The sequence below is a fragment of the Kogia breviceps genome, chromosome 3 (assembly GCF_026419965.1).
Source record: "Kogia breviceps isolate mKogBre1 chromosome 3, mKogBre1 haplotype 1, whole genome shotgun sequence".
NCBI lineage: Eukaryota > Metazoa > Chordata > Mammalia > Artiodactyla > Physeteridae > Kogia > Kogia breviceps.
In genome coordinates this window covers 53,368,845-53,393,142 of record NC_081312.1, presented here as the reverse complement: position 1 = coordinate 53,393,142, position 24,298 = coordinate 53,368,845, and the positions used below count along the sequence as shown (strand labels likewise).

Here is a 24,298-nt window from a genome sequence, read left to right as displayed (position 1 = left end):
TGTATACCCATTTAACCTGTACTCGAAGCTTCATCCTGTATCTTCTTCCATGTCTATATCCCTGACCAGATAGCTCCTTGAAGGCACAGAGTGTCTAACTCTACCTCTAAAGCCTGATGCCCTGCTTTCCTGGATGGCACAGACCAGGAAGTCATGAAATAATTGAGGAAGGAAGAGGGGTAGAGAGGGCAAGAGGGTAAGAAGGGAAAAAGATGAAAATCTGTGAATATAAAAAAAATAAATGTAATAGATAAAAATCATAAACATTTAAAAAAGTAATAAATAACAATGAAACGTAATAATTCTATATAATTAGTAATCCATACAACTAGCAGAATCTCCTCTAAAATATATTGTTAGTATAGATTTCAGATGCAGTAGATCTTCAAATCTGTGAAGGTGTGTGAGAGATAAGAGAATAAAAAAAGGATTCGTATAGTTTTCGAAACTTTTCTTTCTCCTTTCATTTAAGATTTGGATAGATAAGTTGTAAATTTAAAAAACAAACGAACAGAAAACAAACAAAAGAGCCCATCTGAGGACATGACATTTAATTTTGTCATGATGTTTTTATGCTCTTTCTCTAATCAACTAAATTATTTTTTCTTAAAATATTGTCTCACAATGAAAACATTAAATTAAGTAGAAAAATTTGAAATGTCTGCACCTTGTGAGATCTATTCATAATGCATTTGCTAGAAAAAAAGCCTCTCCTAATAAAAACACAAAGATACATTCTTTGACATACAGTCTATAAACTGTCCTTGCTTTGATTTTTCTTACCTGAAATGCTACTGTAGGATATGCATTATAATCAGAGAAACTTAAAAAACATGGTATGGCACCAAAACTTCTCATTCTAAACATAAAAAAAAATAGACAAGTAATATGAACAAACTGGTTCTCTGTCAACTTTTCCCTGTATCACAGACTGTAAAATAAAGTAAGTATAGAAAATAAAAATGCTTCCATTTCTTCATTGGGAAGGAAGGTGAGGAAATTTAATCTTCAGTTTTTACTCAGAAAATGGCTGGCTTATTTTTCCTACTCAAAAGAATACAGGGGAAGGTTAGTTCATCTCAACTACATGAGAAAATATCATGCTGTTTGAAACAAAGACATAAGAATATTTTTATTATGAACTTATTGGTTTAACTATGTAAATACGCATAGTGCACTTTAATAACAGATGTTTAAACAAAAGATATACTTCTACTAATACAATATATTTTTTTATAAAAAACTAAGTAATAAGTAGAATTGTCTCTAGAAAGACAACCAGACTCATATTTTCAAGAATCTTAAAATAAATATGGCACTAATTTAATCATAGTTGAATTTAAGGGGAGAAGTAGTTTACAGCACATATGTATGTTCCAGAGTAGAATGTATAATCTACAGTTAAAGCATAAGTAAATAAGACCAAAAATATTGTGTTTATGAAAGTGAACCCCAGAAATCAGAATTCAAGAATTCTCATGCTGACTAGGTATATATACACACATGTAAAAAGTTAAGACTCAAGTAAATAGTGAATTTGTAGACTCAACTAATCCAAATGAACCAAACGTATTGTATTATTTAACCTACAAAAACAACAGGTGAGGTAAAAAAAAATATTATAGACTTGACATGAGTTTCATCCTTGGTGATATACCGATTGAAACTCCAAGGTAAGCTATATCCTTATTGCAGACCACATAGTTTTAAAGGAAAGATACCTCTATCACACTTGAGTGCTTTCTCAGTGTCCAAGTCAGCAGTTCTCAATTTTTTTTTTCCAACACATTGCAGATTAGCTTTGTAAGCATGGATATAGTCAGATTTTGAGGTTTTGAAAAATCACAAAATAATTTTACATGGAAGTAAAGAACTGAATAGTTTGCAATTGCAACCACGATCAATGGCACATCAGTAATACCTTCTCATAATGGACTATGGGATAAGTAAGATAAGCCTTTGATTAAGTGAAATTGTCAGCATCTTGTAACTCCACTCAATTTTCTTCCATTCAATTAAGTATCATCAATGTAAGTGAGAATAATATCAATACTGTAATCTGTATTTTAAAACCTCCATACACTAATAGTGGAACTATTCTAATTCTCATGCACCTCATAGCTGATTTGATGAGCACACACTAAGATTTGGAATAACTGCCTAAATACACGGAATTTTTAAGAATAAGTGGTCATTGAGAAATATTCATATGATGATATAAGGTAAATTTGAGAATTCCCTTCAACTTAAAAATAATTCTAATCCAAATCTCCAAAATACTTTTTAAACTAATAAGCTTGACCCATTTTCTTAATCATTATATGTCAATTAAAATGTATAGTAAGATGTGCTTGAAAAACATTCGAGGTGACAAAAGAAATCCAACATGCTAAAGACTCCTCATTTACTAATGGATTTGCTCATATTTGCTTTCTTTTAGAGACCATGACAGGTAACAATATTTGATGAAAGACAGAGACACTCTAGAGCTCATTTCTCATGAAAGGAATAAAGGTTGCCAATGAATACTTCCTGTTTTATAAAAACACAGAGACAATATGGTGATTTACACGATATGCAGCACATAGAGTATTTTTGCAATTGTTGTCGTTTTAAAATATGCAGAACTTCTCTGAGCCAAAGGTTAATATAATAATATATTTCATTGCTGCACTTCCTTCTGAATTATCTTCCCCTGTATAAATGAATCACTAAAATCTAATTGACAAATGCTTCTTCCTCCTCCTAAAAATATCTTACCACTTGTGAATTAATCTCTCTTAAAAATCCTATTATTCTACTATTCAAATAGCTTTAGTCGCACCCCATTTTCTAGAATGTCTAAATCCCATTGCTTATTTTCCATTTTACCTGCCAACCCTTATTAAGCCATAGTGCTTCTGTGAAAAGCTCGCTATTCAATTTTGATAGGTCTCTTGGTCTGCTTAAAACTTGGCTCATTTCCTATTCCTTGCCTTCCTTCCTTACTCCTTGCCTTCCTCCCTTCACTCCAGTAATGACTTTCCTGTCATAATACCCATCCAATAATTTCCCATTCTTCTAAAACCCAACTGAAACTTCCTGTTCTCTTAAGTCTTCTGATTTCTGTATCTTTTATTCATCCTCTATGTCTCTGAATTATAGTGTATCTGATTTATTCTATCTATGTCATGACAAAATGTCTACTCTTTTACATATGTAGCCAAAACATTCTGAGGTCAGTACTAGGCTTTATCTATTTCCTCAGAAAATAGCTCCCACACCATGTGTTATTTTTAAAGTATTTTAGAGGTGCTTAATAAATTCATGATTGATTGATGGAGCACCAATCAAGGTTCCTAAGCAACCAAAGTAAGAAAACTATTGATGAATAATCACCTCTTGATTATCAAAGGCTTAATTATAAAGTATATAAATTTCAAGATCATTTTCACACATCAACTCTATTTTTAGTTTAAAAAAACACAAAAACAATAGGTTTTCATAAAGTTAGCACGTACACTAGATTTTAATTTGGGCATAATAATGAAACAGGGAGGTAAGGCTTTCCTCTATCATCAATTTTTTAAAAAGGCTAGTTAGTTCTACAACAGAATGTCCATTTGGACACATATTCTAAGACTTGTATTACTTACAGTCTTGTGGGTAAATCATATATGAAATAGGCACTTATTTTTCAACATGCCATCATACCATATGGTAAGCTTACGGTTTTTGTCCATAATATGAATAAGCATAAATACATCTCTTATCATACTCTGTAAATAAAAGCTGCCTTTTCTGCACTGACATACACACTTTTTTTTTTACTGACTCACCTATAATAAATGAAGAGATGCTAATAAAACAGGATTGACGATGTTTTACAAATCTAGCTATAGAGAAAGAAGAAAGCACGTATTAAAAACAAACATGAGGTTAAAATAGCACTGTGTTTGCATTTTGAAATTCTTAGGGGAAATGTGCACGCTCACACATAAACACACACCGATACATACACACATGCACAATGCTTATTTTTAAAAGAGTTATAGAAAATCTTATTACAGTGGTATTGTTAGTTATTTGAAACATATGGGGAGAGGCAGAATCCTGAAGTGTAGCAACTCTGGAGAATTTAGTATTAGAAGATGGAGGACATGCAGTGTCATTCAATCAGGAAAACAGGTTTGGCAGGCAACAGTTATGGCTGTTCCAATTTCCCTCTCCCAGCAGGTGTTGCTATGGCACAAGAATAGCCTCCGAGGGATTCAGTGGAACACAACGTGTAAGATGAAAGAGCAAAAGAGGAAATCATTCTTTGAGCGGCATTCATATTTTCTCTGCTACACAAGCTACAAGGCCAGTTGCAAATAAATACAGGTTCTATTCTTGCTGCCTCATAAACAGATAAGTGAAGGGGACCTTAAGCTGGGGTTGCTTATGGAGCATTTGCTTAAGTTTAGTTTTCAACTATCTTGAATTGCTATGATCTTCACACAATTTGGTTTGCTAACTTGAGCTTATAGTAAAATATTTTCTAGAATCATTAATATAAATCTATATCAACAATACAATTTTTTACTGACATTTTTGGGAAAAGATGTGAAAGCATATCCTTTTTTCTGAGTTTAACCTCCCTTTCCTGACTTAGTGTATGTGTTTCTCATGTACTGAAATACAGAAATGAATGACGGTCACTGACTAATTATGTAAAGTCTCACATGTGAAAAACTTGTTTTCTTTGAGACAACTAAATAAAAAAGACCAAGATAATTCTGCTTGCTAGTGACTCGGATTATGTTAACATTTTAGCAAGCTAGGAATCTGAACTAGACTGAGAAGAACTTGCTTTTTTCTGTAATAAGAAAGGAGAGATTATAATAGTCAAAACCTCAAATAAAGTGCTAACACCTTTAATTACTAAGATATGACCAGGTCATTTGATGAAAAGATAATCAATCTATAATCATTTCTGGGAAATAGGGGACCAATTCCTCAACTTAACTCTCTACTGTTAATCAAGTTCCATTTCATGTTTGGTATATATTTTTTCAATAATGCAGAGTAAAGGTGGAAAACTATAGTTAATTGGGTATAAACAATTGATTAAGAATTTAAACTTGAAAAGTTGAATACCAAATTCTATACATGTATTATACAAACTAAACGTATCAAACAGGAAAGAGTCCTATAGCTTAAAAGTTAGCTCAGAGATTCCCAAGTTCCTGGAATTCTGATATTCCATTACACATTTGTGTTCTTGCCTACTCACTCTTGAAAATGGTGCCATGATTTATCTAAATATATTTAAATGTGTGTATAAATGCACTATCCCTTAAATTAACATTATGGGAGTAACAAAAGCAGAACTACATGTATGAAAACTTATGCCCTAGGCTGGAGCTATTACCGATTCATTTTAATACACATTTTTGAGCCCCTCAAATAGGTAAATATGCTTAAGACTGGGGGCAAGAGAGATAAATTAGACCTTTAACTACTTTTAAAACGTTCAGTATGCATTATGGAAGCTGATAAATAGGGAGAGTTCTCAGTAACTGATAACTGCTCATAATCATTTTTAAATCAGAAGGCCTTTTTTAATTGACATGTATAGTCTGGAAGAGTTGTAAGTGTACAAGATTAGAAATCTGACTTGGACACAGGGCCTAACCACTTACTAGCTGTGCAATCTTGGATTGTCTTAATCTGTTTTCTCATCAGCAAATAAGGCTGAGGAAAAGGAGAATTTAATGAGAATTTAAAGATAAAATGGCATAATGCACATTAGAGCATCCTCTGAAGTGTAAAGTATTTCAAGTTGTGTAATATACTTGTAAAGAGCTAGGCTCAGGTCTGGTAGCCTAGATTCAGATCTTAGCTCTACCACCTATGAACTGCATGACCTCAGGAAAGTTATCTAACCAGTATCTCTCAGTTTAAATAAAGTGAATATAATATTACCTACTTCAATTTTCTTTTTTTAGAATTAAGCAGTATAATACACATAAAATCTTGAACACAAGGTCTCTCATATAGTAAACACTCAATATCTGTTAGTTATTATATTTTCTCCTCAATGCCTTTAATTATGGTGATATCAATGACTATATTTTATTGTTCTGCATATATTTCTATATTGAGGGCAAATATTTTGTTTTATTCATACCTGTGATGTCTCAAGTACTGAACATGGGTACACATAGGGTCAACAAAATATTTTACAAATTATATATATATATATATATATATATATATATATATATATATATATATATAATTACCATTGTCAGCTGTCTTGGAAACATGCATTCATTTCAGATGAGGACACTATTTGAAGAAGATAATATTTTGGAAAGGACAGGAGTGAACCTTTTTAATCTGAGTAGTCAGAGACAACCCCCAAAGCCATTCAAGGAAAGAAGGTGCAGATTTCTGCCATTAGATTTAATAATTTGAACTGTGTGTTTGGACTGTATTATAAAATGGCACATAATACAGATATCCTAGCGCCCATTCTATTCCTATGAAGTAATGAGGTTTGGACATTCCTCAATACATCTATCTCTCTCTTATGAAGATGACAAAATGTCATTGCTGTACATTTTCACAAAGGTCAGGGTGTTGCCATGAAAACTGGGAACCAACAAGTAAAAAGGAACTGTCTGATCATGTTAATTATGTGATTGCTTTCCTGTGGGTGAAGGAATTCTAAATTAAAAGGAGGATAAGCTATACATTATATATCAAAAGTGCAATGAAAGCATAGCAAAAGAAAGATGCTTTAAAGAAATCCACAGTTTATTTTATTTTCTAGAGCAGGGGTCCCCAATCCCTGAGTCGTGGACCGGTACTGGTCCGCGGCCTGTTGGGGAACCGGGCCGCACAGCAGGACGTGAGCAGCGAGCGGGTGAGCGAGCGAAGCTTCATCTGCCGCTCCCCATCGCTCGCATTGCCACTGGACCCATCCGGCCCCCTCTTCCGCACACCATGCCCAGTCTGTGGAGTAACTGTCTTCCAGGAAACCTGTCCCTGGTGCCAAAAAGGTTGGGGACCTCTATTCTAGAGCAACTGTTGCTCTAGACAACAAAAGAGTGATAAACTCTTCAGTGTCTAATGGCTAGAAAAATCAATTTACTTCTATAATACAAAGGCCATTTGCCTCCTTGTAGAATCCATCTGACATTGTTTGGCCTCTTATACATAATCACTCTGAACAATGCCTGTGGTTTACAAATTCCCTAATTACATCACTGATTATGTACTACTGAATATGCCTTATCCTGTGGAAAGAGACACTATCACCATTTTAATAAACATTTTGACATAAAATGAAGCTGGCTCTTTCATACTTTGTCAAGAGCAAAGTGAAACAACCAGTGAACACAATGTTCCATCAGCAGATCAGGACCACATGTTGTTTAGAGCGAATGAGGTTTAATGAACAGATCCATTAGCAGAGAACTGGTCAGTTAAAACACAGGAGAAGGGTTTCCTTATAACACATGGACACTTTATTAACAAATATTCTACAAATGCATGATTGTGTTTTATGATCCATTCTGCCAGTCTGTAGAAGTATAGAATGCTACAGTAAAACTATGGGCCTAATTTTAAAACCACATAAAAACTCATATAATGTCATTGATTGGAATGATATATAACTCATTCTAAGCTAATAAGTGTGAATAGAGTTTAGTACCATTTTATTAATATAGTTTAACATTCCATTTTATTCCTAAGCAAGGTTATTTCCATTTAAATGTCAACTAATTACATTTTGTTTACAAGTATTATCTAGATAGTCTTGGTGAAAGTGGACTACTTATGTTTCACTTATAGTGAACTGTAATTCATACTAAATGCATTTTAGAGTGCAGACATTTGAGCTCCTTGTCATTTTATTATTTCTACTTCACGTATTTAAATTACCAATATATTTCATACTGTGCATAGACCTTTTTTTTTAAAGTGCAATGATATGCTTTTAATTTCACATCTTTTTAAATCTCATCATTATTATGGTAGAACATCCCTAAAATTTGGGAAATTCTGATGTATTTACCTGATTTATTTATGTACTCAGAGGAATCTGGTGTCCTCAGTTCTTCCCTTCCCCTGCAAACTATTTTCTTGTCTCCTTATCTAAAGCTTTCAGTTCTGAGCCTAGGCTGTCTCTTAGGCTGACTTTCACCCAACAGGACCACCCAGGCTCCAATTCTTTAGTCAGAGAGGTTAAGAAGGCAGACGTGCCATGATTTGGGTTTTCTGAAATGGATTCACTTAACAAAAATATTTACATTTCTCACAGTTTATCCCTGGAGTCTGAAAACTCATTACTTGTGCTTGTTCCATTGAGAAGCTGTGTGTTTTGTGTAAAGAACCTGGGTTTTGCAGTCAGAATTGACCTATGTTCAACATTTTGAAATGCTTCAGCATATGCTAATACTTTGCTTCTTAAATTGGGTGTGGATATATATGTGTGTAAACTATTTAAGCTTCATGCTTACAATTCATGCATTTTTCTATGTTTTTGTTATGTTGCTATAAAAGTTAAAAAAAATGCTTCACCATAGAAAATGTGATCTACACTTGTGTGCTGCAAGTTTTAATGTATAGACTAGGGTTACTTTAATATGTAATTCATGCCACTCAGGAGTACACATCCCTAGATGTGGTTAGGCAGCATTTTAAAGACACAAACCCTGGGTGCACTCTTCTCAGGAAGCTAGAACAAAAGAAGTATCATCATGTTGAGTTGCCCTAGAGAATTTTTAACCTAGTATAACACTGAAAGTGGTCTCCTTTGGTGAAATGAATGTTGCTCAATCTATGCACGTAGGTTAGAATGGGGTAAGGCCATGCCCCATTTTAGTGAGAGGAATATGAGATGAGCAAATGGGACCTGACATCCTAACACTCTTTGAAGCGGTGTTCTCAGAGTAGGGGAGAGTGTTGTGCCCCACTATCAACCCAACACACGGTCACATGAACCAACTAGATTATTACCTGAATTCCTTTTAGAATATTTTAATACCTGCCTACAGTGATCTTTTGAGGCAAGGCCCTTGTCAAAGGCCATAACCGAATATCAGAATCACCTGCGATAGTAAAGGGACATACCCATTTAACGTAAGATGCTGCAAGCTTACACTGAATTTGGAATCTGAGATTGTAAACTTGAATCAGGTTATGGCTATAGGAAGTGAACAAGTACCTAAGCTTTGGGATCCCATTTCCCTCTCTATAAATGGAAGGCACTAGGTAATCTATAAATGTCCTCAGTATTTAAAAACGATGCCAATAACTGAGACATTCAGAAACCTTCTTAAAATGTTTTACAAAATAGGTATATGGGGACCTGCCCCAATAATCTTTTATTTTTATTTAAAAATAGATATTCAGAATTCATAAATATCCTCAAATTGTGCCACCAAAATCCTAATTGTAATGATTTTCTAAATTTATCTAATCTCTTTGCTGAGCTCACTGATATCCCACAATGAAGGATGAAAAATTCAGACTGTAAAAACTAATGAGGCCCTTTTTATATATTAAAATGAATTCATTTGTAAGCAGATTTTCAGGGGAAAGTCCTTTGCACTAATGGTAGTTCTAACTTCTATTTTGGAGCTATTGTAAGAAATAGCTTTAAGACATTTCAAACTGTAAAATGAAACCTAGTCACTACAAACAAATTATATCACTATAATAATTGTTCTATCTAATGCCAGAAATCTGGGATTCTAGATCTTTTGCTATCACATAGACCAAAACGGCGATCAAACTGTTAGTCTATGGATCTAGTCTCTATGGCTAATTCTATTTATTTCTCTATTCTTCAATTGATAATGGTAGCTTGGTAGTGTCATCTAAAAATGACATAAAAATTCCAAGTGTTATCATAATCATATCAGTAGTGAATCTAATACCACTCCCCACATCTCTATCTTCTCCTCTAGTCAAGAGACGAAGAAGAGTGAGTCCTGGTATTGTAGCTTTAAATAATATACCCCGATTTACATCCATTTGCAACTATATGTCTGATGGAGACATTTATTCTTCATCAGTTAATGAATATAATTTTCATACTTCTTTAACTTGTGTAGGTTATTGCTAGTTATTATAATATTAAGTGAAAATTATGGAACTGCGTTCAGTCCTCTGGATTAGAAGAATCTCTATTCAGTCATTTAAAATTCAAATAGTTTCCATGTCCCCATTGCTTGCATTTATAAGTGGATGAAGGGTATAGGAAACATAAATTGGACATTCTTTCCTATTTCTCATTGACCTGCTCTTATCTCAATGTAATCTGGGAATTTCAAAAAGTGTTTAATTCTGCCAAGTGAAGGAAATCCTCAACACATGACACAGTAATTAGACAACAGCTAATTAACCACTGTTAAACTATGGCTTGTAAGGTAGAATCTTGGTTCCGATATTTGGGGAAGAAAGTGCTGGATATTTTAAGATGATCATTGGAGGAAAATCGTAAATCCGATGTTATTTTCATAATTAGATAGATTCAGTTTTATGAGAAAATGCAATATAAAAACATGATTAATGTTTATTCAACTACTACAGAAAATAGAGAATTAATTTAATGCAGCCAATCTTTGCATTTATGCTCTCCCCAAAAATAAGCAGTAGAAATACTGATATAATTTATGCTTCTCAAAACAACTTATAACTTCCTGACAAGGCCAACTAAAAATGTTTCAAATATCCTTCTCACTTTTGTAAATGATCTAATTGAAAAGAGAATTCGAGTAATTGTTACTGTCTGTAAATCTTTCTCTCTTTCTCTCTCTTTTATTTTCTCTCTCCTTCCCACCCACCTTACCTCCTTCAATTCCCAATCCTTTCACTTGAAGAAATATAAGAGCTCACTTCCACTATCATATTCCATGAATCAATATTAAAGTACCTGAAACTTTAATATTGATGTTTATAATCTATAATTTAATATTGATGAAATATAATCTTCACATGCTGATGAAAAGGTATTGAAGGCTCTAAAGATGCTGTAAATACAGGAAGTTTTCCACGGGATATTCCCCTCTTTCATTTGGTTTCCACTGACCACTCTCTTTTTCCATTTTCTTCATGTTTTCTGCTTTTTCCACCATGTCCTCGGACATTTTATTTGTTTGTTTTTGCTTCATACTCTCTTCTGGGATAAGCTCATCCACTTCTAATTAAGGCAACTGCTTGTGAAGTCCATGTTCTACTTCTGACCTTTCTCTCGATTATTAAACCCTACTTTTTTTTTTGGACCATACAAAAATCTTTTATTATGTATGGGTTTTTAAAATTATTTCTGCAATCTCTCCATACACAGGCAAAAAAATAAAAGTATTGTTTAGCATATTGGAACTTGCAAACTTGATCACTGAATAGAGAAGGGAAAATTATCCCTACAACACACTTAACCAGGAGGCCAATTCATCTGCTGACCTCCAAGAACATGGAGATGAACACGATAGACAGACTGTCCCCCATCTGAACCTTCATTCACCACCATTTGATAACGCTTCTTCAGGCCCAGATCAGCAGCACATTTCTTGCCAACAATTATTAAATGTCCAAGAAGACTTTCACCATTATCTTCTGCTACAGAAATCTGGGATATTTGTTTCCTGGGTATCAACAGAAAATGAGTTGGTGCTTGAGGGGAAATGTCATGGAAAGTGAGACACTGGTCATCCTCATAAATGATTTTGGCTGGAACTTCCTCGTGAATGATCTTCCCCCAAATCGTGTCACCACCAGGCCAGGCAACCTGAGCCTTAGCCCAAACCCTACTTTCTAATTGGTCACTAGAGAATGTTGAGAAACTTGAGAATGTTTTACCAGCCTTTCAAGTATACCTAATCCCAAACCAATTTATCCTCTCTAACCTTTCCTTAAGTCCCTCATTCAGACCTAACATTCCTCAGAATGTGGCATTATCATATTCTGAAGTATAACATTTTCGAATCATAGAAGCGTAACATACTTTGGGAGGACTGGAAGAACTCATCTAAGCAAATGGCTTTCAACTATATGTTTTTAATACTGTGTGCACATGTAGGTGTTTGTGAACTTAAGTCAGAATCCCCTGTCCAAATTTAATCGTACATAAAAGTTCTATATATAAAAGAGAGATATATTTTGTTGTATGTGAAATGGTAAGGGAAATAAAAAAGGGTAAAATTCTCATCTGGTTACTTCTCTTCCCTGCGCAGTTCAGTAGACCGTGAGAATAGTTTTTAAAAATCTCTAGGGCTTCCCTGGTGGCGCAGTGGTTGAGAATCCGCCTGCTGATGCAGGGGATACGGGTTCGTGTCCCGGTCCGGGAAGATCCCACGTACCGCGGAGCGGCTGGGCCCGTGAGCCATGGCCGCTGAGCCTGCGCGTCCAGAGCCTGTGCTCTGCAACGGGAGAGGCCACAACCGTGAGAGGCCTGCATACCACACACACACAAAAATAAATAAATAAAAATTAAAAAAAATTAAAATCTCTAGTTGCCATTGGAACACCATTTAGAAATCAGTTACCCAGCTGATCTCTTTATTCTACAGATGGAAAGTTTTGGGGTCCAGCCAGACATAAGGTTGCAATGCTATTAAGTGGTAAATTGGGGCCTGGACCCAAGTCCAGGGCTCTGCACACACTAAGCTGCCTGATGTCAATCAGGCACTCTCCCAATTGACTTGAGAGCATTGGTCACTGACTTAACTGCCCCTTAACGAGGTTGTGAGTGTCCCTCAGCACCTCATCTGATTCCTATCAACCTCTTCTGCTGAATAAATAGTCTCCCCCACCCCAACCTGACCACCACACACACACTCTAATGGGCAGACAGACTCTTCTTTTCTTATATTCCTTTTTTTCTACTCTATTTCCTCAAACTCTTTCTTAAAAGTATCCTAAAGCCGTGGTGGAGAGGAAAGGAACTAAGATGTAAAGAGGTTACCTGACTTCTCAGATGTAGTTTATGAGCGAGTCTCATGCTTCGTCTACCAGCTAAGCCTTCTGTATCTTTCCCTCTCTCACCTGACACATCCATAAAGTAATACATATCTCCACTGCCTTAATTTACTTCCTAATACAAATTTTCTGCCTCCTCTCTCACATTATCACTGACTCACTGAATACCTCCTCACAATGCAAAGGTAGTCTACAATGCTGGGAAAACAGAGGAAAAGTTTTCTTTGCCCAACTGATGGATTGTGAAGCTTCTGAAATGTCTTCTAAAACTCTCTTCTATTTCTCCACCATCTTTCCTCTGTCTCTTTTTGGAACATTGCAAATTCATCCAATGAATAGGTCCTCCTGACACCAATCTGTATGTTGCTACCTTGACAAAATTCTGTGGTCGTTCTTGACTGTGTGAAGGAGATCTAATTAATTCATTTCCTCCTAAGATCTAGTGCCAAATAATCCCCATTCTTAATCCAGCTCAGATGCTGCCTGCTCTATGGAACTCTTACTGAATAGATTCAATCATTTCATCCTGTATGCTTCTATATCACTCTGATAGTTTATAAAGCAAATACTTGACTTTATCTGTTCATGAAAATTTTCAAGTGTATGGGATATAAAGTCCATGAACTAGATCCTATACATTTTTATTTCTTCCTATAGTCCCTTTCCTATAGTGGTTGTTTAATACATTTTGGGGTGGTTGAATGTGCACTACATTTCATGAGTTAACCGCAGAATTGTGGATGACAGCTCTACCTAATTTCTCTTTACCATATTGGAACACTTGGCATTATTCCTACTTGAATTGTCAGTTAACCTTGCCTCTCAAATTTAAATTTTCAACCGCAATCTTCCTCCGCTAAGAACAGATTATTTAAGGCTGAGGGCTTGTGAAATAAAGGTCAGATACACCAAATGGAAGGAAAAAAATACCAGTGACATAAGCTGTAAATACTGTGTTCATCTCTTGTGGTAGGTTTCCTATTTTTATTAAAACCTCAGACGTTTTAGGAAGTCTCTGTAAACTGCTCTCACTTGATTTAACATACTTTTATTTTGTGTAATTTTAGCAATTTCTCTCCTGGGTCATGTAGCATATTCTATTGGGGCATTTAGTAAGCCTTCTGGAGGTATCTTTACTCTGAAAATATTCAAGCATGGATTTTTGAATGTTTGAATGATTGATATCAATAGGGCACTAGACTTTAGCTCCAAACAGTCTTCATCAATGCTACCTGAGGCTAAATGACAAAAACAATAATAATACAAACAATAATACCTGATGTGGACAACTGACATTTTCTCAAACTTAATTTAGTGTGAGTATAACCATTTTTAGAAAACTTTGCTACTTTTCTTTCATGATATATATTTTTTGGCTTTCCATCTGTTCTTTATTTTTTAATTTTTTAATTTTATTTACTTTTTTATACAGCAGGTTCTTATTAGTCATCAATTTTATACACATAAGTGTATACATGTCAATCCCAATCGCCCAATTCATCACACCAACACCCCCACCCACCCTGCAGCTTCCGCCCTTAGTGTCCATACATTTGTTCTCTTCATCTGTGTCTCAATTTCTGCCCTGTAAACCTGTTTATCTCTACCATTTTTCTAGGTTCCACATATATGCGTTAATACACGATATTTGTTTTTCTCTTTCTGACTTACTTCACTCTGTATGACAGGCTATAGATCCATCCCCATCTCAACAAATGACCCAATTTCGTTCCTTTTTATGGCTGAGTAATATTCCATTGTATATATGTACCACAACTTCTTTATCCATTCGTCTGTCAATGGGCATTTAGGTTGCTTCCATGACTTGGCTGTTGTAAAGAGTGCTGCAATGAACATTGGGGTGCATGTGTCTTTTTGAATTGTGGTTTTCTCTGGGTATATGGCAAGTAGTGGGATTGGTGGATCATATGGTAATTCTACTTTTATTTTTAAGGAACCTCCATACTGTTCTCCATAGTGGCTGTATCAGTTTACATTCCCACCAACAGTGCAAGAGAGTTCCCTTTTCTCCACACCCTCTCCAGCATTTGTTGTTTGTAGATTTTCTGATGAAGCCCATTCTAACTGGTATGAAGTGATACCTCATTGTAGTTTTGATTTACATTGCTCTAATAATTAGTGATGTTGAGCAGCTTTTCATGTGCTTCTTGGCCATCTGTATGTCTTCTTTGGAGAAATGTCTATTTAGTTCTTCTACCTATTTTTGGATTGGCTTGTTTGTTTTTTTGATATTGAGCTACATGAGCTGCTTGTAAATTTTGCAGATTAAATCTTTGTCAGTTGCTTAATTTGCAAATATTTTCTTCCATCCTGAGGGTTGTCTTTCAGTCTTATTTATGGTTTCCTTTGCTGTGCGAAAGCTTTCAAGTTTCATTAGATCACATTTGTTTATTTTTGTTTTTATTTCCATTTCTCTAGGAGGTGGATCAAAAAAGATCTTGCTGTGATTTATGTCAAAGAGTGTTCTTCCTATGTTTTCCTCTAAGAGTTTTATAGTGTCTGGTCTTACTTTTAGGTCTCTAATCCATTTTGAGTTTATTTTTGTGTATGGTGTTAGGGAGTATTCTAAGTTCATTCTTTTACATGTAGCTGTCCAGTTTTCCCAGCACCACTTGTTGAAGAGACTGTCTTTTCCCCATTGTATATCCTTGCCTCCTTTGTCATAGATTAGTTGACCATAGGTGTGTGGGTTTACCACTGGGCTTTCTATCTTGTTCCATGATCTAGGTTTCTGTTTTTGTGCCAGTACCATATGTCTTGATTACTGTAGCTTTGTAGTATAGTCTTAAGTCAGGGAGTCTGATTCCTCCAGCTCTGTTTTTTTTCCCTCAAAATTGCTTTGGCTATTTGAGGTCTTTTGTGTCTCCATACAAATTTTAAGATTTTTTGTTCTAGTTCTGTAAAAAATGCCATTGGTAATTTGATAGGGATTGCATTGAATGTGTAGATTGCTTTGGGTAGTATAGTCATTTTCACAATATTGATTTCCAATCCAAGAACATGGTATATCTCCCCATCTATTTGTATCATCTTTAATTTCTTTCATCAGGGTCTTATAGTTTTCTGCATACAGGTCTTTTGTTTCACTAAGAAGGTTTATTCCTAGGTATTTTATTCTTTTTGTTGCAATGGTAAATGGGAATGTTTACTTAATTTCTCTTTCAGATTTATCATCATTAGTGTATAGGAATGCGAGAGATTTCTGTGCATTAATTTTGTATCCTGCTACTTTACCAAATTCATTGATTAGCTCTAGTAGTTTTCTGGTGGCATATTTAGGATTCTCTATGTATAGTATCATGTGATCTGCAAATAGTGACAGTTTTACTTCTTCTTTTCCAATTTGTATTCCTTTTATTTCTTTTTCTTCTCTGATTGCCAAGGCTAGGACTTCCAAAACTATGTTGAATAACAGCGGTTAGCGTGAATATCCTTGTCTTGTTCCTGATCCTAGAGGAAATGCTTTTCATTTTTCACCATTGAAAATGATGTTTGCTGTGGGTTTGTCATATATGGCCTTTATTATGTTGATGAAGTTTCCCTCTATGCCCACTTTCTGGAGAGTTTTTATCATAAATGTGTGTTGAATTTTGTCAAAAGCTTTTACTGCATCTATTGAGATGATCCTATGGTTTTTATTCTTCAATTTGTTAATATGGTGTATCACATTGATTGATTTGCATATATTGAAGACTCCGTGCATCCCTGAGCTAAATCCCACTTGATCATAGTGTATGATCCTTTTAATTTGTTGTTGGATTCTGTTTGCTAGTATTTTGTTGAGGATTTTTGCATCTGTATTCATCAGTGATACTGGTCTGTAATTTTCTTTTTTTGTAGTATCTTTGTCTGGTTTTGGTATCAGGGTGATGGTGGCCTCATAGAATGAGTTTGGGAGTGTTCCTTCCTCTGCAATGTTTTGGAAGAGATTGAGAAGGATGGGTGTTAGCTCTTCTCTAAATGTTTGATAGAATTCACCTGTGAAGCCATCTGGTCCTGGGCTGTTGTTTGTTGGAAGATTTTTAATCACAGTTTCAATTTCATTACTTGTGATTGGTCTGTTCATATTGTCTATTTCTTCCTGGTTCAGTCTTGGAAGGTTATACCTTTCTAAGAATTTGTCCATTTCTTCCAGGTTGTCCATTTTGTTGGCATAGAGTTGCTGGTAGTAGTCTCTTAGGATGCTTTGAATTTCTGCAGTGTCTGTTGTAACTTTTTTTTCATATCTAATTTCATTGATTTGAGTCCTCTCCCTCTTTTTCCTGATGAGTCTTGCTAATGGTTTATCAATTTTGCTTATCTTCTCAAAGAAGCAGCTTTTAGTTTTATTGATCTTTGCTACTGTTTTCTTTGTTTCTATTTCATTTATTTCTGCTCTGATATTTATGATTTCTTTCCTTCTACTAACTTTGGGTTTTGTTTGTTCTTCTTTCTCTAGTTCCTTTAGGTGTAAGGTTAGATTGTTTATTTAAGATTTTTCTTGTTTCTTGAGATAGGCTTGAATAGCTATAAACTTCCCTCTTAGAACTGCTTTTGCTGCATCCCAAAGGTTTTGGATTATCATGTTTGCATTGTCATTTGGCTAGGTATTTTTGGATTTCCTCTTTGATTTCTTCAGTGATCTCTTGGTTATTTAGTAACGTAGTGTTTAGCCTCCATGTGTTTGTGTTTTTTACGTTTTTTCCCTTGTAATTCATTTCTAATCTCATAGAGTTGTGTTCAGAAAAGATGCTTGATATGATTTCTATTTTCTTAAATTTACTGAGGCTTGATTTGTGAGCCAAGATGTGATCTATCCTGGAGAATATTCTGTGAGCACTTGAGAAGAAAGTGTAATCTGCTGTGTTTGGATGGAATATCCAATAAATATCAATGAAATCTATCTGGTCTATTGTGTCATTTAAAGCTTCCATTTCCTTATTTATTTTCATTTTGGATGATCTGTCCATTGGTTTAAGTGAGGTGTTAAAGTCCCCCACTATTGTTTTACTGTCATTTTCCTCTTTTAAAGCTGTTAGCGGTTGCCAAATGTATTGAGGTGCTCCTATGTTGGGTGCATATATATTTATAATTGTTATATCTTCTTCTTGGATCGATATCTTGATCATTATGTAGTGTCCTTCCTTGTCTCTTGTAACATCATTTTAAAGTCTATTTTATCTGATATGAGTATAACTACTCCAGCTTTCTTTTCATTTCCATTTGCATGCAGTATCTTTTTCCATCCCCTCACTTTCAGTGTATGTGTCCCTAGGTCTGAAGTGGATCTCTTGTAGACAGCATATATAAGGGTCTTGTTTTTGTACCCATTCAGCCAGTCTGTTTCTTTTGGTTGGAGCATTAATCCATTCACATTTAAGGTAATTATCAATATGTATGTGCCTATGACCATTTTCTTATTTGTTTTGGGTTTGTTTTTGTAGGTCCTTTTCTTCTCTTGTGTTTCCCACTTAGAGAAGTTCCTTTAGCATTTGTTGTAGAGCTGGTTTGGTGGTGCTGAATTCTCTTAGCTTTTGCCTGTCTGTAAAGCTTTTGATTTCTCCATCGAATCTGAATGAGATCCTTGATGAGTAGAGTAATCTTGGTTGTAGGTTCTTCCGTTTCATCACTTTAAGTATATCATGCCACTCCCTTCTGGCTTGTAGAGTTTCTGCTGAGAAATCAGCTGTTAACCTTATGGGAGTTCCCTTGGATGTTATTTGTCATTTTTCCATTGCTGCTTTCAATAATTTTTCTTTGTCTTTAATTTTTGCCAATTTGATTACTATGTGGCTTGGTGTGTTTCTTCTTGGGTTTATCCTGAATGGGACTTGCTGTGCTTCCTGGACTTGGGTGGCTGTTTCCTTTCCCATGTTAGGGAAAGGAAGTTAGGGAAGTTTTCGACTATAATCTCTGCAAATATTTTCTCTGGTCCTTTCTCTTTCTCTTCTTGTTCTGGCACTCCCCTAATGCTAATGCTGTTGCGTTTAATGTTGTCCCAGAGGTATCTTAGGCTGTCTTCATTTCTTTTCATTCCTTTTTCTTTATTCTGTTCCACAGCAGTGAATTCCACCATTCTGTCTTCCAGGTCACTTATCCATTCTTCTGCCTCAGTTATTCTGCTATTGATTCCTTCTAGTGTAGTTTTCATTTCAGCTATTGTATTGTTCATCTCTGTTTGTTTGTTCTTTAATTCTTCTAGGTCTTGTTAAACATTTCTTGCATCTTCTCGATCTTTGCCTCCATTCTTTTTCTGAGGTCCTGGATCATCTTCACTTTCATTCTTCTGAATTCTTTTTCTGGAAGGTTGCCTATCTGCACTTCATTTAGTTGTTTTTCTAGGGTTTTATCTTGTTCCTTCATCTGGTCCATAGCCCTCTGCCCTTTCATCTTGTATATCTTTCTGTGAATGTGTTTTTTGTTCCACAGGCTGCAGGATTGTAGTTCTTCTTGCTTCTGCTGTCTGCCCTCCTTCTTTCATTATTTTAAATATATAATCTGAACAAAAACTGTAAAAAAAAAGGTTCTGAAGAACCTAGGGGCAGGACACTAATAACGACGCTGATGCAGAGAATGGACTTGAGGACATGAGGAGTGGGAAGGGTAAGCTGGGATGAAGTGTGAGAGTGTCACGGACATATATACATTACCAAATGTAAAACAGATAGCTAGTGGGAAGCAGCCACATAGCACAGAGAGATCAGCTCAGTGCTTTGTGACCACCTAGAGGGGTGGGATAGGGAAGGTGGGAGGGAGACATAAGAGGGAGGAGATATGGAGATATATGTATACGTATAGCTGATTCACTTTGCTATAAAGCAGAAACTAACACACCATTGTAAAGCAATTATACTCCAATAAAGATGTTAAAAAAAAAACTGTATTACTCATTCAAACAGTTTCCAGACAAGTCCCCTAACCACTCCCAAGACTTCCAGCTTGTGGTGTTTACATGTCTCCTATGTAGAAAACCTGCATCAGCCTTAGAACAATGTAAGACTAACATAAATGAGAAGAAACAATTCCAAATTATTGAATAAATTTTTATAAAACACATTTAATATAAGGAGTAAAACCTATTTTCTAATAGGCAATGTTAAGCATAAAATTTTCTTGTTGGTAAATTCTATATACCTAAATAGAATTTTATAACTACACCTGCTATGTAGGCTGACATTAATACCATCCTTTACTGAAAAAGCACAAATGAATGGAATTAGGTATCTCTACAAGTATGCTGTAAGCCCAGTATTTCCTGAGGAATGTTCTGTGTACATGGTCAGTAAAAACAGTATTATGCAGTTCATTTTTTCTCTGGTAAGTTCATTAAACACAATAGCAATTTAAGGGTCTAAGAGCCACAGTAAAGATATCAGCTAGCCAGGTTTAGTTCCAGTTCCAATGCTATAGGCGAAGAGGCATTTTCAATACCTATGAAAAGAAAGTGGGAAAGACTGTAGAAGAGATAATTCAATGTTTTTTAGGGTGATAGTTTCCCTACTGACACACTGATTAAAACACTATTTTTTCTGGCCCTTATCAGGGACAGTTATAATACCCCTTCCAATAAACACAAGAGTCAACTGAGAGAGAGGAATTTTCAACACCGAAAGAGTAATTTCAATCTGTATGAAATTAGTCCTGCCTAAGGCCAGTGTGAAAAGCAGCCATCCATTCAGAAATGAGGAAACTGTCTCCATATCCAGGAAGACTCTAAAGTTAGGAGTAAATCTCATTGCTTTAAAATTGTGTTTTTTTTCATTGTTTCCTCAGCCATTCAAAATTTAAATATATGTATATAGAAACAGATAAAAAAATAGATGAAAGAGTTCACAAACAGAATAGAGACAGTAGCAGAAAATCTTATATGCTAGGAATGAAATGAGCAATTGCAAAGTAATCTCAGGAATCCTTGCAGCATAATTCTAGAACTTGGGCACCTTGGCGGAGAACAATATGTTTAACAAGGAGCCCAGTAAAATATAGTTGACCCTTAAACCACATGGGTCTGAACTGTGTGGATTTTCAGTAAACACGTACTATAGCACTACATGATCCTGGGTTGGTTGAATATGAGGATGTGGAACCTCAAACATGGAGGGCCTGACTATAATATACTCAGATTTTTCACAGCTCAGGTGTCGGTGCCCCTAACCCCCACATTGTTCAAGGGTCAACTGTATACACATAAATGAGGAATAAGGAATAACTGAGATTTTTGCCTCAATCATTAGAAAATATATTGATGTTTGTACAGACAAATAAGTTATATGTGGATTTAACTTAATTTCCTAGTAAGTTCACAGAGTTCAGCTTTATTATGATTTTATTTCTTAATTAATAGGGTTTCAGAAGTCTAGGTTATAGGTTAGCACACTATGGCCTATGGGCAAAATATGGTCTACCAGTTGTTTTTGTAAATAAAGTTTCACTGGAACAAAGCGGTATTCATTTTATTGTCTGTGGCAGCTTTCCTACTATATTAGCAGAGCAGAACAGTTGCAACAGAAACCACATAGCCTGAAAAACTAAAATATTTACTATCAGACTCTTTACAGAAAAAACTTGCTGACTCTGTTCTCCATCATTAATTTGGATGTCATGGTTAAACCTCACAATTTTGGAGTCAAGAAAGAAAATGAATTTTTCTTTGTCCAGTAACTCAGGAACCAATTACATAACTTTTGACTACATGGAAGCTTCCTCTGATCAAATCATTGTCAGGTCTTACATGTGTTAGTCTTACTTATGACTTCCTCTTACATAAAACAACCTGTCACCCACTATAGTCATTCTATAAAACTTGAGTTCTGATCAGCAAAATTTCACGAGTTTTTACTCCTCCTTAACTTGAAAAGGGCAAAGAAGCAAATCAAATTAAGAAGACAATCATTTGTCTTTTGCTTTCATGCTCATCAACTATTCTTATTAGTTGTGTACCATAGTCCTCTATTATCAAGAACTTTTATTTCACAGGTGTGAATACTTGTACAGACAATTAACTATCATAATTATAGTAACTAGCCAGGTAGTCACCAGCAAAGATAAAATTTCCAACTAATTTTCTCAATTTGTTACCTTCTCTGTGTACCTATGCTTATGTTGCCGCCTCCGGTTTAATCCTCTAAATCTTGCTCCATTTTCTTCTATATAAAATGTCCCTGTACTCAAACAGGGGAGAAAAAAAAAATAATCAAATTTGTATTGAGTCTTCTGCTATATGTGCCTACCAGATGTCTCACCACGGAATTCCACAGATCACCAGGCTCACTGTTTATATTTTCTAGACATGATGCAGATGCTTCAGAGTTTACTATAAACCTATGAGTTTTCAGGTCATGCAAAGGAATACATACAAGCTGAAGAGCACCAAAGGACTTTATGCATAACAATACTGGAGGAAGCAATGGGATATTTTTCAGTAACCCTCTGAAAATTAAAAATCTACTGTAACAATTATACTTATGTAAACGAATAAGAAACAAGAAACAATATTTTAAGGGTTGATTTTAACTGTTGCCAAAATTTTAGGCTAAGATTTACATGCATTTTCCAGCAAGTATGCGAAGGATTTTCATTTTACATGATTAACTGCAACAATTAATATTTCAGTATATTTAATTTTTTAACTGAGAACTTTACAATTACTACAATGCAAGTTACCTGCAGTCTAGCCACATAAAATATTTCATTAAGGATAATAATAAAATTGAAATAAACCAATAAAACTTGCTTATATTAATATCAGTTAATATTAATTCTACAGTAAAAAGCAAGAATCACATAATATTTCTGGGGACTTTCTTCATCCTGTATCTTTTGCCAAATGTTTTCTCCCTTCACTGTTACTGTCATAATGCTCCTACCAGCAAGATTTAACTTAAATATTGTTTTTCTGTGGAATTTTCCGTGCCCACATTGACAAAAACATTCACGATTCCTACAGAAGTCTGATAAAACTTTAAGTACAGCATCCATTCCACTATATATCGTGCCTTATTTTTAAATCATCTGACAACTAAGTAATTTGACAACTTAGATTGTAAGCTCCCTAAGGGCAAGGCCCACTGTCTGTCATCATGAGACATATAGCAAGATACAGAGCAGTAACACAGTAAAAGAACGTGCAAGGGACATGATTTTAACTTGACAGAATAACAAATACAATAAAACAGTTTGCATGTTTGAAGAACCATGAGGAAAAGAAATATTTCTAATGTTGAATTAATGTGAAAAGAAGATATCACATATATCATAGTTTTTATTATTCAGTCAGATGCATGAGGAAAACTCCAAAATGCATGGAGCCTCTCTCTTGAAATTTTTTTTTTTTTTTTTTTTTTCTTTTGCGGTACGCGGGCCTCTCACTGTTGTGGCCTCTCCCGTTGCGGAGCACAGGCTCTGGACGTGCAGACTCAGCAACCATGGCTCTTGGGCCCAGCCGCTCCACGGCATGTGGGATCTTCCCAGACCCGGGCACGAACCCACGTCCCCTGCATCGGCAGGCGGACTCTCAACCACTGCGCCACCAGGGAAGCCCCAAAGTTTTTTTGTTAAATCAAATCACTGCCTTTTAAAAATATGAATAATTCTGTAAACTAGGATTTATCTTCCTGAGATATTTTATATTTCAATTTTAAAGTCCTCAAAAACATATCTAGAGATGCAGTTCTGTCATTTAAAGAAAGAGTTTTCAAACTATTAGGCAGAAGTGCCTTATGGTACCTCATTCTCATCTTAATAAGTTTCATATATGTCTCTTAAAACACAGTCACAACTAAGATTCAATGAAGATTTTGTATGAAAAACAAAAGGTTCATATTTTTTTAAGTTTAAAATGTCATCCTAAAATTGCTTACATTTAACATAATCATAATGCTTAACACATAAGAAAACCACTGACCACTTGGTCAATTCTAAATTCCCTAAAATAGTAATAACTAGCAAAACCCAAAATCTAAAAGGGCACCACATATTTACTTAAGTCTTAACAGTAGTTTCCTTCTTTTTGACTTTGCTGAATTCATGGGAATTTCCTCTGAATCCGATATGGTTCATAGAATTAATATAGTTTTAAGATTTTCCTCCATGCTATAGCTTGTTCAAACTCTATCCCCAGTAATATCTTTATATTTCAGATTAAAGCACTGCTTTAAGTGTAGTATTCTACTCTGTGGGGATAAAAATAATTTTTATTGATACCAACTGAATCGCACAATCTCTGATCTACAGATCTTTATACTGCCCTCTGGTATTCAACTCTACTGTAAGCAAAATGAAACATCAAATCCAGTTTCCACATGAAAATAGAATATGTAATCACATTCATCACTTATCCTTT

At 35.1% G+C, this 24,298-nt stretch overlaps 1 protein-coding gene and 1 pseudogene across 7 annotated transcripts in view; both read right to left on the bottom strand.

The window, feature by feature from the left end:
- Nucleotides 1-24,298, bottom strand: part of MDGA2 (MAM domain containing glycosylphosphatidylinositol anchor 2) — an 819,485-nt gene that overhangs the window by 188,729 nt on the left and 606,458 nt on the right. The window lies entirely within an intron of this gene.
- On the bottom strand, nucleotides 11,409-13,745 carry LOC131752046 (adenosine 5'-monophosphoramidase HINT1 pseudogene; annotated as a pseudogene).